Source organism: Suncus etruscus, chromosome 4 (assembly GCF_024139225.1).
Source record: "Suncus etruscus isolate mSunEtr1 chromosome 4, mSunEtr1.pri.cur, whole genome shotgun sequence".
Taxonomy (NCBI): domain Eukaryota; kingdom Metazoa; phylum Chordata; class Mammalia; order Eulipotyphla; family Soricidae; genus Suncus; species Suncus etruscus.
In genome coordinates this window covers 161,006,701-161,018,859 of record NC_064851.1, presented here as the reverse complement: position 1 = coordinate 161,018,859, position 12,159 = coordinate 161,006,701, and the positions used below count along the sequence as shown (strand labels likewise).

The 12,159-nt window shown below is 36.9% G+C and overlaps 1 long non-coding RNA gene across 1 annotated transcript in view; it reads right to left on the bottom strand.

The window, feature by feature from the left end:
* The window catches only part of LOC126006085 (uncharacterized), a 1,493,032-nt gene that overhangs the window by 1,422,265 nt on the left and 58,608 nt on the right, over nt 1-12,159 (bottom strand). The gene's annotated exons all lie outside the window — the stretch shown is intronic.

Sequence of the window (12,159 nt, the reverse complement as noted above, 5' to 3'; positions counted from 1 at the left end):
TCATAACCTTTTAAGTATTTGCTATTCTTAGCTAGCCCTGCATCTTAACTCCTTTCAGCCATCTTCCCTTTGACCTCCATGCTGGTTAAAGACCAAAAGGGCAAAAGGGCCTAATCCCCTGGGTCAAAGGCCTTCTATAATCTTTCAAGACCACTCCCTGGAATGGGAGGGTCTCAGGTAGGTACACCTAAATCCAGGGTGGAGTTACACAAAACAAATATATCTTGAGGTGATTGTGCTAAGTGGAAAAGAAAGGAAAAGAAAGAATTATTAGATAGTTTCTGTCACATGTGCAATATAAATTACTAAAGAAAATTAACTAATGTAGCCCCCCCAAGGATTCCCTCCCCTCAGCGGCCTTCCGGGTTTCGTCACCAGCTGGTGCTCAAGCCACCCACTCCCACAACTGGTCTGCTGAGGCCTCTCATCAGCCCTCTATTTCCCAAACCACACAGACCTTAGCTAGTTGGGGAGGGCAGTGGATTTAGCACTTTTTGTTCTTAGAAAAATATACAACTCAAAACCCAACTGAACAAACTAATGAAATAATTTGCAATATATTTTATCATACTTAGATAACCTTGCTTCTTTAGGAAAATAACCTCTACAGCAGATATACCTCTAGCCATCTTTTATACAAACAGTTCAATAGATTGTTTTCTTAAACACCCTAATACCCCAGCATTTCAATCTACCAAATGCAAACAACAATGGGGAAACTAAGGAAGAAACCTGCAGCAAGGGATATGGAGAGAAATCCTGGAAAATTTCCAAGTCCTCCAAAATGCATGAGCCTTATAGATAAGAGCTTAAAATCAACATTCAGTGTTTAGCAATAGAAATCAAGAAATCACTAGTAGGGTGAAATTATGCAATCTATAAATGAACAATTCAACCAACTCAAAGAACTTTAACAGAAGATAAGAGAATCCATACAAATGGAACTGAGAGAACTAAAACACATGTTAGCAGGCCATAGTAAAAGTACACACCTGGAGAATCTCATAGATAAACTCAAAGACAAATTACAAGCCAGCAGTAACCAAAAGGTCAATTAGAGAAATGAGAGGGGAAAAGTGGAAAAAATGTAAAATATTTAATCAACAAAGAAAAAAAATAATCTCTGAATGACATGAATACCAAAAGGGGAGGAAAGGGGAAAGGGGAAGAACAAGTAGTGAGGGAAATAATAGCTGAGAACTTTCCTACTCCGTGGGAAAAGGCTGGTATACAAATCCTAGAGACAAAAAGAGTGCCAAACAAAATGGACTAAATACAAAAGAGAAAGAGAGAGATGAACTCTTTAAAGCCATAAGGGAAAAGGAAAAGGAAAAGAAAAGAACATAATAATTAAACAAGATCTTCCATTTGAAACAATCTAGACAAGAAAAGAGTTGAATAAGTGATAAATTTAAACTACTGAATGAAAGAAACTTTCAACCTTGAGTCCATCAGCAAAACTCTCATTTACATGGGAGGAAGGGTTAAAAACATTCTCAGACAAAAAATATCTCTCAATATTTAAGCTAACCATAACTGACCTTAAACAAACTACTCAAAGATCAATTACACAAACTAATTACACAATTGTAACACCAATCCAACACAATATAATGGCACAACAGCCCTCTCTATCAATAATATCCTTAAATGTCTATGGACTAAAGTCTCCCATCTAAAGGCAGGGAGTAGAGGATTGGATTGGGAAAAAAAACCAGATATCTTCTGCCTGCAGAAAACACACTTAAAAGTTCAGGATAGACACAGCACTAGAGTAAAAGGATTGAAAAAATTATACAAACCACTGGGGGGCAGGGGGGAATGCTGGACAGCCATACTTAAACCAGACCAAATTGCATTCAACCTCAAGAAACTTAGAGAAAAAGATGGACACTACCTATTGATCAGGGGAACCACAGACCAAGAAGTACTAACTCTGATCAGTATTTATGCACCAAATGTTGAGTCAGAAAAATATATATGGCTTTTGCTCAAAAGTCGAGAAGCATATGGAAGGAAATGTGATAGTAGTGGGAGATTTCAATATGCCATTGTCACTACTATATAGATTCACTGTGCAGAACACTAGCAAAGACATAAGAGCTCTAAATGAAAAACTAGAACCCTTCATCCTCATAAAAGCAGAAAACACATTCTTCTCAAGTGCACATAGAATTTTCTCTAGGATAGACCACATTTTAGGAGTCATATCTAATTTACATAAAGCACAATATAAGAATTATACTAAGCACCGAATCAGACCACAATGTCACAGAGATGAAGATTTATTGTAAAAGAGAGAAAATCATCTAACACTTGGAGACTAACAGTATGTTATTTAACAACAGCTGGGTCAAAGAGGAAATCAAGGAAGAAATAAAGAGATTGCCAAAAAAATCTATGGGGTATAGCAAAAGCAGCAATTAGGGAGAAAACTCGTAGCAATACAGGTTTATGTTAGGAAAGAAGAAAAAGACAAAATCAATAACCTAAAGGGACATCTTAAATATCTGGAAAACCAACAGAAAAGGAACCCAAACTCAATAGAAGAAAAGAAAAAATAAAATCCAGAGCAGAAATTATCAATATAGAAACAAAGAAAACCATACAAAGAATTAATGAGACAGGATCTGGTTCTTTGAAAGAATAAACAAGATAGACAAACTTCTGGCAATACCCACAAGTAAAAAAGGGAAAATGCTCAAATAAATGGGATCAGAAATAAAAAGTGAGAGATTTCAAAAGAAACCCAAGAAATACAATATATCATGAGGGCTTATTATGAACAACTGTACTCAGTTAAGCTCGAGAGCCAAGAAGAAATGGACATATTTCTGGACAAAACATAATCTCCTCATATTTAATGAGGAGGAATAAAAACTTAAAAAAGATGTCACAAGTAAAGAAATTAAAACAGTAATTAAGAAACTTCCCAAGAATAAAAGTGCAGGACCAGATGAGTTTACAGGTGAATTTTATTAAACATTCAGAGAAGAGTTACTACCATTAATCCTTAGACTCATCCAAAATATTGAAAAATATTCCCTAATACCTGTTATGAAGCTAATATCACACTAATTCCCAAAGCTACCACTAAGAAAGAAAACTACAGACTAATCTCACTAATGAACATGGATGCAAAAATCCTTAACAAAATCTTAGCAAATTGAATTCAACAACACATTAAAAAGATCTTCATGACCAAATGGGATCCAAAGGATGCAAGGATGGTTAAATATTTGCAAATCAATCAATATTATACACCACATCAGTAAAAGGAAAAATAAAAACCATATGGTCATATCAATTGATGCAGAAAAAGCATTTGACAAAATACAAAACCCATTCAGGATGAAAAATATCAGCAAAATAGGTGTGGAAGAAACTTTCCTCAAGATAGTAACAGCTATCTATAAGAAGCCCACAGCCAACAATATTCTCAATAGCAAAAAACTGAAAGCATTTCCTCTAAGGTCAGGCACTAGGCAAGACTGTCCACTGTCTCCACTCTTATTCAACATAGTATTAGAAGTCCTAGCAATAGCAATTATACAAGAGACAGAAATCAATGGAATTCAAAATATAAAAGAGGAATTCTAACTCTATTTTCAGATGACATGATAATATACATAGAAAATCCTAAAGAGTTCACAGAAAAGCTCCTAGAAACAATAAAGCAATAAAACAAAGTGGCTGATGACAAAGTCAATACACAAAAGACAGTTGCATTTCTTTATACAAATACCTCAGAGGAGAAAGAGATCAAAGAGTTCTATCCCACTCAAAATAGTGTCTAAAGCTATCAAGTATCTAGGAATCAACCTAGCAAGAGAGATGAGAGATCTATATACAAAATTATAAAAACACTTCAGAAAGAAATTGAAAAAGACCTAAGGAAATGGAAGAGCATTCCATGTTCATGTGTTGGAAGATTCAGTATCATCAAAATGACCATCTTAACTAAAGTACAATATATAGATTCAATGCAATCCCTGTTCAAATTCAGACATTCTTCAAGGACTTAGAACAATTGATTATAAAGTTTATGTGGAACCATAAAAGACCTATCATAGCCAAATCCAATTAAAATACAAGAAACTTGGAGGCATCTCATTACCTGATTTGAAACTCTAATACAATTTGACAGTTATTAAAACAGCATAGTATTGGAACAAAGACAGTTTCAGAACAATGAGTCAGAATAAAATATCCAGTGACAAATGCCCAAGTATATAGTCAACTAATATTTGACGAAGGAGCCAAGAATTTGAAATAAAATAAAGACAACCTCTTCAATAAATGGTGTTGGAATAATTGGATAACCACGTGTAAGAAATTAAAGATTGATCCCTATCTCACACCTTACACAAAAGTCAATAAAGACCTTAAGATTAGATCCAAATCAAGTTTACTGAAGAAAACCTAGAACACTCCAAGACTTAACCTTAAAGAAGTCTTTGAAGATAGGATGCCCAGGAAGAAGCTGCCACCACCACTGGGGAACATTCTCTGAAGACTCAAGTCTATTCCACTAATCTGAGGGGAGATAGGAGGGTTTTTTGTTTTGTTTTGTTTTCTTTTGTTTTTTTGATTATAGAATGTCACTAGAACATTTGTTAGAAAGTTGAAAATCTAATATAAAACCAAACCTCTGAAATTATATAATATTAAAATCAAGAATAAGGAAATTAAAAAATGACATATATTAATAAAGTTATTGAGGTATAATTATGTAATTATAGTCATAGATTATGCAACATTTTGAACTAAAGTGTCTGTGAAACTCATTAAAATCTATTTCATTAATATACTTACCACATTAAATATTTTTCTTATCTCTTATTATATTTTTATAATAAAAAAGGTCTTAGGGCCCCCATTTATCATCTTAAAAATCCTCTTCTATCCTCTAACCCTTAAACCCTAGTTTGAACCTACTTAACCCCCATTACCCTCATTTCTTAACTCCTCAGGAACCAGAACCTTCTCTCTGCCCAGCAAGCTGCCAACAGGCTCCCAAAACTAAAGGACACTCTCAATCCCTCCCCCCCCCCCCCACCAATCTCTTGCCCTGGGAAGAAGCTGCAGCCACTGCTCCTTCTGACTCATTCTTTGAGGCTTTTTTCCTCCCACCTCCTCTCAAGGTGGACTGCTGTTTGCTACTGGATTCTGCTCAGAGAGATCCTCAGCTGGAGGTCACTATCTGATTCCTGACTGCTGCAAACTATTTCTCAGACTCCACAAAACCACAATGTAGAATAAAAATGTACTCTGAGTTTTATCCCCCCACCCCTCAGACTATATGAAAGGATTTAAAGAGGATATCTACATTTCTTTTATATGTTTCTGTAGAAGGATTTTCTTAATAGTTATAATTCTTAGTATTTATTTCTATATGTAGAGGTAACTTCCTCAACCCCCCCCCCCTTTTTTTTTCCTACTAAACGTAGGAAATTCTAGTAGTAAAGTCTTGCTTGGAATAAAAGTTCAGGTTAAAACCAGGTCATAGAGACTATTTAGCTTGTTATTTTTACCCCCAAATGCACCAGTAATATCATATGGCATTGTTCCTTTTTGCAAAGGCACGCTAAAATGGGGAAATCTTATGTATAGGAAATCCTTATCTAATAGAGATAAGAACCCATAAATTTTTTTTTTCTTGGTTTTTGGGCCACACCCGTTTGACGCTCAGGGGTTACTCCTGGCTATGTGCTCAGAAATTGCCCCTGGCTTGGGGGGACCATATGGGACGCCTGGGGATCGAACCGCGGTCCGTTCCTTGGCTAGCGCTTGTAAGGCAGACACCTTACCTCTAGCGCCACCTTCCCAGCCCCAGAACCCATAAATTTTATAGTGCACAGCATCTTTCACTCTGAACATTTGTCATGGGAACTTGACTTAGGTCTCAATTGATTGGACATCAACAGTCCAACCCAAGTCCCAGATTCCAATCTTAGAACTGACACAATTTTTTGCACCAGCACCAGAAATCAAACTACCCCCAAGGGAGGCCCTAATGCCACCAATGTGCCCCAGGCTAGGTTCATATGACAACCTAACAATGAAGAAACAGCAACAACTTGATCTAAGGTCAGGTTTCCCTACCTTACCACTAACAGTGAGATGAAATCAGAAGGTGCTCCGTGACATCCCAGCTATATCCTAGGATCTGTGCAAAAAACCAGGATCTTTAATTACAAAAGACTGACTATGACAACTGAGACGGAGTAGAACTTTTCCTGGGACTATATAGAAAGATCTTGGTGTTGGACAAATAACATGCCTTTAGCCTGTAGTTGGTCTTATGACAATATGCTTTATTGGTAGAGACATCCTGTATCTCTTTAGCCAAGGAAAAAGCCTTTCTAATTTCCCCAATGTTTATTGTGCCTATGCAAAAAAATGACACATCTGCCACTCCTTTTTAAAAATTTTATGTAGATCTTCTAAATAGGGGTGCCTACCTTTTTTATAGAACCTTGGAACATAACTCACTTTGTTTTGCATCAAATTCCTATGCCTTCCTATGAATTGAGATAAGAAAAAAATAGTGGATAGGGCCCAGGGGCCAAGTAGTCTAAGGTGCATTGAGTGGGGAAAAAATGGTCAAATTAAATATGCAAGCAAAGTAAATGACAATAGAATCAAGAAACCTAAATTATAACAAGCTAAACACAAAATGGTCCTGTTACACTAATAAACCAGGGGGCTAAGGATGGAGGTATTTATTGGATGGATTTATTCTGGAACTCTGGTGGTGTGAGGTCAACACTAGTGATAAGAATAATCCAAATTCACTGTCACTATATGCCTGAAATACAAATATGAGAGATTTGTAATTCACAATGGTCTCAATAATTAAAAAAGAAAGTCCTGGGGTGTTGGAGGAGAAGCATTCATAGGATTGGAACACTGAGCATTGCTAGGTATGACCCTAAATCACCACACCACTAAAAAAGCAAATGTACACCAGAGACATAATACAGTAAACAGAATGCTTGCCTTGCACACAGAAACCCATTTCAATCCCAAGCATAATATTATTCCTCACACCCCATCAGAAGTGATCCTCAGGTGCAGAATTAGGAGTAAGCCCTGAGCACTACTAGGTGTGTCTCTCTCAATAAAACCAATTAATAAAAGTAAATTATTTTCTATTTTTAATTTAAAAATGTGCTGAAGGTTATATATTTACACAATTGCATATTTTTAGTCTTGGTGTAGTTGCCTCAGCTCATTTCCTACATGCCGCAAACCACTCGTTGATGCCCATCTCAACTTTCAGTCTACCTCATCATTCCCTCTCCAACTATTTCCCTAATCTTATGTTTTTAGTTCTGTACTCTATTAACCTGTATTTGTTATTTTAGATACTGTCTATATTCTTGTTCTAGTTCGCAAAACTATAGATGAGCGAGATCATCTGGTATCTGTCCCTCCCATTTGTCATCTTTCATTCAGCATGATACCTTCCTGTTCTATCCAAGTTGCACAAAAATGCATAATTCTTTGTCTTGTGATTATATACTATTCCAATGTATATTAAGTATACAACTTCTTTATCCATTCATCTGTTCTTGGATATTTGGGTTGTTTCTTTATTCTGGCTGTTATACTAAGCACTGCAATGAATGTTAGTGTGCATATGTATTTCTCTGGACTCATTTGTTTTATTTAAAGGGAGATGCCAAAAATGAAATCACTAGGTTATAGGGGAGATCTAGTCTTAGTTTCTTGTAAAGTTAACCTACAATTATTTTGTTTTATTGGTGTGGGAAGTTGTTTTTGTTTTGTTTTAGGTCCACATCCAGTGATACTGGATGGTTTCTCCTGGCAGGCTGGGGGGGACCATATCAGTGCTGTAATGCAGATCAACTGCAAGCAAGAAAAGTGCTCTGTTCACTGTACTACTGCTCCAGTTCCAACAATAGTGTTTTCTATAGAGGATGAACTAGCACAAAATACTAAAAAAATCAATTAATGGGAAAACATGTGAAAGATCTGTACTTTGGAAATTAGCAATTATTTATAAGAAAGAAATAGAAAAAAAGAGACCAGGAAATGAAAAATATTCCACATTTATGAATTGGAAGAATTAACATTACCAAATCACATATATATATGTGATTATACAGATTCGATTCAATTCAATTCCAAACCAACTTACAATGACATTATTCAAGAACAATAAAATTTGTATAAAACAATGAATCTCCTCAAAGAGCTAAAGTCATTCTGAGAAAAAGATAAATTGAAATGCATTGTATTTTCTGACTTGAAATTTTGCACTAAAGTTTTAGTAATCAAAACAATATGGTAAAAAAAAAAACAACAATATGGTGCTATTATAAGTAATGCTACAATGAAAACTGAGAATATATAACTGTTTAGAATCTTTATTTCAATTCTTTAGGCTATATATTGAAAAGTGGGTTTTCATATTTATTTTTTAGAAACCCTCATGCTTTTTAGCCGGTAACTACATAAATTTATTTATACAGAATTTATTTGTACAAAATTTTTATTCCATATCATCACTTATATTTTAAATTTTGATTTGAAGCTATTTTTTTTTTTTGGTTTTTCGGGCCACACCCATTTGATGCTCAGGGGTTACTCCTGGCTAAGCACTCAGAAATTGCCCCTGGCTTGGGGGGACCATATGGGATGCCGGGGATCGAACCTTGGCATCCTTGGCTAGTGCTTGCAAGGCAGACACCTTACCTTTAGCGCCACCTCGCCGGCCCCAAGAAGCTATCTTAATAGATATAAAGTGGTATTTAATTTTGGTTTTAAATTTGTTTCCTGGGCTGTTATCAATAGTAAACACGTTTTCATGATAGCACAGTGGTAGGGCATTTGCTTTGCACGTGGCTGACCCAGGACAGACCTGGGTTCAATCCCCAGAGTCCCTTATGGTCCCCTGAGCCAGGAGCAATTTCTGAGCATATAGTCAGGAGTAACCCGAGTGCCACAGGTGTAGCCCAAAAACAAAAAGCAAACACACAAACAAACAAAAAACCCCAAACACATTTTTATATGCTACTGTCTTTAGACAGTATTTGCTATTTGTCTTTAGAGTTATTTCTATTCATAAAACTTATTCTTTTTGTGTGTGTGTGGTTTTCAGGTCACACCCGGCAGTGCTCAGGGGTTATTCCTGGCTCCATGCTTAGAAATTGCTCCTGGCAGGCACGGGGGACCATATGGGACGCCAGGATTTGAACCGATGACCTTCTGCATGAAAGGCAAACACCTTACCTCCATGCTATCTCTCTGGCCCCCATAAAACTTATTCTTCAGTTACACTATGTTGCAAATTTTATCTTTGGTTACATTACTATTAAGTATATTATTCCTTTTGACTATATTGTAAATGATACTCTTATTTTGGATTGATTCAGTAGATAGAAACATATTTTTTGTTTATAGATTTATTTTATCATACAATTTGACTTACAGGGCCGGCGAGGTGGCGCTAGAGGTAAGGTGTCTGCTTTGCAAGCGCTAGCCAAGGAAGGATCACGGTTCGATCCCCGGCGTCCCATATGGTCCCACCAAGCCAGGGGCAATTTCTGAGTGCTTAGCCTGGAGTAATTCCTGAGCATCAAACAGGTGTGGTTTGAAAAACCAAAATAAATAAATAAATAAATAAACAAACAATTTGACTTACATTTGTCTTCACAGTCTTTAATATTATTTATATATGGGATCATATAATTTACAGAGATAAGTTTACTTCATTTCCAACTTAAATACTCTTTACTTTCTTGCCAAATTGTTCTGCCTTAGAATTCCTCAATATGTTGAACGGGACAAAATTCTTCTGTCCCTGACATTAAGTAAATAGATTTTGACGTTTAACTCATTAATTACCATAATAGTCGTCTTGTCATGTGTTATGTTGCAAGAACATACTTTTTAAGCTAATGTCAACTTTTGTTTTTAACCATGAAAAGATATTTATCATTTTTGTAAGCGTACTCTCCTGGCTTCTGCTCTTACTGAGACTTTAAAATGCAATCCTTTATATCTTTGTCCTTTTTGTTTTGGTGCTGATTTTTATTGGAGGGGGCACACCTGGTAGTGCTCAGGGGTCACTCCTGCTATGTGCTCAGAATTTACTCTTGGCTGGCTCAGGATGCCATAGTGGGATGCTGGGGAATTGAACTAGGGTCAGCTATGGTCATGGCAAACACCCTATTTGTTATGCTATCGCTCCAGCCCCATATCACTGAACTTACTTTATTTTTTTCTTTTATTTTTTTAATCTCTGAGCAATTTGTTATTTTTGTTTTTTAAGTCCTTTTTCTCGGGAAATTAATAAAAATTCATTTCTCCAAAACCATTCATTATACTTTTTTTAATTTTGTTCTTTTACTAGTGTCATATTTTCCTAACTTTTTTTGTGATTCTAGTATATGCTATCTGTTCATTTGAATTTTGTCAATAAAGTCCAGTGAAACAATAGAACCTATGTCCAAGTTTATTTGTCTCCAGGTCAATAGTGTCACTATTCTCCCATCTCCTCTCAGCTGGGTTCTCTAGTTTCCTCTCCAGTTTCCCCGTGCAATTAACAGCTGATGTGTGTGTTAACATATGCAGCCCACTCTTCATCTGGGGTTCTGGAAGATCCTACTAGCATCTTGTACTTGAAGCACCTTCTAAAACACCAAATGAAAACAAGACGTATGGTTAACTACTGTGGAGTGAAAGAAGAAACGTTTCACCGTTTTTTTGAATGTGGGGAGGAGGGCTCCAGCATTTTCCTTTTCCACTGGGCCCTGCAGCTCAGGGACCGGGCCAGGAGAGCCGGGTGGCAGTGGTCACCTCATCTGGGCCCCTCCTGGCAAGACAAGTCAATGTCCACATCTAGAAAAAAAAATGTTCCTATCTCTTTAGGTTTCTATGAGAATCCTGGAAATAATTCGTACAAAATCCTCTATCCTCGCACAGAATAACAGAAAGACAAGTGCCAGATCTTGGTGACTGCCTTCTCCTGCAGAATCACTTGGGTAGCTCCATCAGTTCAACCCCTCGTCCTGTCCAGAAGCTGGAATGTAGGATCAGGAGCACCGAAGCATGTCGGATTCGGAATAGAAGCTGGGATCAACTGAACAGAACTTGGGAGAAACCCAGGAATCCTCAGCGAAACCTGAGAGAAATCTGGATCTTGCATAGGCACAGTAAATATTGGGGAGATTAGAAAGGGAATTCCTTTGGCCTAAGAGATAATTTTTTTTAGTTTTGTTATAGTTATTGTTTTTCTTTTTTGTGTTTTGTTTTATTTTTATTTCAGGACCGTGGTTATTGTCTTTATTGCTGTGTGCTTTTCGAGTTTTCTTTTTTTGTAGTTATGTTTTTCTTCCATTTTCCCTTTCTTCTCTTAAATTGATATTTATAGCCTCTAGAAGAACTCCTCCCATTTTTTGCACGTTGAGTTTATTGTTGTTATTATTATTACTATTATTATTATTCTTTCTTTCAAACAGAACCACATAACTTGTACCATCTTGTTCCATCTCACAAATTGAGGGGGGAAACAATGGAGGACACCAAGACCAAAGAGTTGTACGAACATTAAGTAGAAATAAAAAAAATGATCAGACTTAAAGACCAAATCCAAAGCCAATGACACCATAATCGATACCCAATCTACAACAAGCTACAGAGGGGACCACTTATACTGGCAGCCTTGAGGGCAAAGGAGGGGGATATGGGGTGTATGATGGAAACAGGGGTGGAGTGAGGACAACATTGGTGGTAGGAATACCCCTGATTTAATGTCACTATGTACCCTAAAATATTACTGTGAAAGATTTGTAATTCACTGTGGTCAAAATAAAAATTTAAAAGAAAAAAGAAAGAAAAGAAATCCGGATCATTTGTGCACATTGCAAAAAACCCAAACAAAAACAAAAAGCATGGACCAGCCTACAGGTGAATGAAAGGAAATGAGCTTTTGGACCACAAGAGCACAGAAAGAGCGACCTCCGGGCCCAGCAGCGCATGCCCGGTTTCCATGGAGACGAGCCGGGCCAGCGCGCAGGCGCTTCCCTCATACTCCGTTCTCAACTCTTCTCTAGTCACTTCCGGGAAGGACCCGCGTCGCTAGGAAACGAAAGCCGGCGCGCGGGAAGTGAGCTGGAAGAAGTTTGT